This window comes from Euprymna scolopes, chromosome 46 (assembly GCF_053919585.1).
Source record: "Euprymna scolopes isolate OS-2025 chromosome 46, ASM5391958v1, whole genome shotgun sequence".
NCBI lineage: Eukaryota > Metazoa > Mollusca > Cephalopoda > Sepiida > Sepiolidae > Euprymna > Euprymna scolopes.
This window is the reverse complement of record NC_136527.1, coordinates 85796041-85798540: the sequence shown is the minus strand read 5'-3', so window position 1 is coordinate 85798540 and position 2500 is coordinate 85796041. Positions and strand designations below refer to the sequence as shown.

Genomic DNA, 2500 nt, shown 5'->3' with positions numbered 1-2500 from the left:
AAATTGTATTTCACTAAATACATGTGCACAGTAAAATCTTTTTTTGCGAAAATTCACATTGCGTCCTCAGGGACTCAAAAGTGGTAAAAAAAAATGCCCGTAAATGGCCAAAACATGACACATTTTGCCCCATAACTTTTGATCCATCCATTAATTTTTTTCAGAAACTTGACATTGTCCTTCATATAAATCCAGTATGGGTGACCCTTTCAAAATTCTGGTTCGCATCCCCGGAGACTTTCAGTGCTAAAAGCGCCCCTTTTTGTGACTCTTTTTTTTCATATTTCTCAACAAAAACGTGATATGTCTGACTATATAGATGTTTTACACGGTGGTCAACTCAAATATACATGTATTAAGGCCTGAAACTGCACCGTTATCCATTGACACTGGGATTCGGTTTCCCCAGGGGCTCAAAAGAGTTCAGAAATGCCCCAAAATGGCCCAAAATGACACTTTTCGCCCCATAACGTTTGATCCATCCATTAGATGTACCTGAAACTCAAAATTTGAAGGCCATTGTTTTTAATATAAATTCAGTATGGGTGACCCTGGCAAAATTCTGGTTCGCATCCCTCTGGGACTTTTAGGGCTAAAATAAACATGCCTTTTTGGATATTTTTTTTTGTCGACAGATCGAGTTTTTAAAAAAATTGTTGTTTTCAGTAAAAACAACAATGTTTTTAAAAATTACAATGTAGACTAAGTTTTCGGGGTTGCTAAAAACGAATACAACATTTAAAAATAGTGCAGAGAAATAGTTTTATGATATGAACAAAAAAAATTTTTCGATATAAATTAATAATTTTGACATTTAAAATGAAAGACGACTAAAATATTCACGTTATAAAATTAAACGTAAAATGAAAACCCACTTTATGGCCACCTAGTGATTTTGTTTTTTTGAGGATTGCATGTAAGCTTTTGGGGGTGGGGATTTGGGTTTGTATTACTGTACACATAGATTCGAAAAAGTTGTCAAAAAAACAAATATATAACAAATAAATATTATCAAAGGCAAGATAAGTTACTTTTCTACCCAACTGGATATATTTTTTGTGTTTTTATTCAATGTAACATGTTTATTCAGCTCGAAAAGCATACAGTATTTACCGATGTATTGGAAAATCAAAAATGGCGCCAGACTCTCTCTTTAACACGATAAGTTGGAGATAAGATGTAATAAATAATAAACTAGACAAAATACTGTTCGAAATTTGCTCAATATATGTTACCGTGACATAAGTTGACATATATTCGGTGTTTTTTTAATGGTATGTTGTCTAGTTTATTACTTACAACACCTTTTCCCAAACTTACCGTGTTAAAGACAGAGTCGGCCGCAATTTTGAATTTTCCACCGGTAAACACTGCATGTTTTTCGAGCTAAATAAACATGTTACATTGAATAAAAACACAAAAAATATATTCAGTTTGGTAGAAAATTAACTTATCTTGTCTTTTATAACATTTATTTGTTATATATTTGTTTTTTGACAACTTTTTCGAATCTATGTTTACAGTAATACAAACCCGGGGATTTATATAAAAATGTGATCCTCACTTTTTTAAAACGTAATTTTTCATATCATGAAAGCTATTTCTCTGTGACATTTTAACCGTTATATTCGTTTTTAGCATCCCTGAAAACCTATAAAGGTTTTTTTGGAGTTAGAAAGAATCATGACATTGACCATAATTTTTACAAAATATTGAGTGATATAGCATTTTCCCTAGATGCGAACACATTGAGCATTGCGAATACGGGGACTGCACTTATCCCCCTTTCCGATACTGTAATGGCTGGCGTTTCATATTTGCCGATAGCGATATATATTTTCTTTTCTAAAAACACAATAGCAGTTGTTGTACTAGATGAATTTTCGTAATTTTTGGATATATTACTATTTTCGACATGACAAGTATGTAATTATTGTTGTGTTTCGATTAAAACCACATTTAAAAAATCGATTTCTTAACAATCAGCTTTTTTGTTTACGTTAAAAATAATTTAGAAAATAAAAACGAAAAATTTAATCTTCAAATGTTTTAATCGATAAAAATCTGAATAATTAAAAAGAAAATTATCAAAATTGTCCCTCAATATTTGTATGCTAGATTAAAACCTTCTGATCAAATTAAGATTCTACATTTTTAGGCGGTTACGTGTCAAAATCCTTAAAGACGAGAAGAAAAAAATTAAGAGGAAGAATAATTTTTTAATTTAGAAATTAAATGTAAAATGATCACGGATTTTCGGGCCATTGTCGTTTCAAGTCAGTAAAAATGGTGTACTTATCACCGACTTTAAATTCTAAACCAATAGTTTGTTTTTCTTTCTGCTATTTTTACTAATGTTGTGCATTTTAAGAGGGGGAGGGTCCACTGTTTTACAACCTTGTCACCCAGACTTAGGGTTAGTGGATAATTTGTCTAATTGGTTAAAAACTGTGAAACGGCCGGGAAATAGGAGATCAGTTTACATTAACTTTGTATACGA

General features: G+C 31.4%; 1 long non-coding RNA gene across 1 annotated transcript in view; it reads left to right on the top strand.

The window, feature by feature from the left end:
* Positions 1 to 2500, top strand: part of LOC145270830 (uncharacterized) — a 9020-nt gene that overhangs the window by 448 nt on the left and 6072 nt on the right. The window lies entirely within an intron of this gene.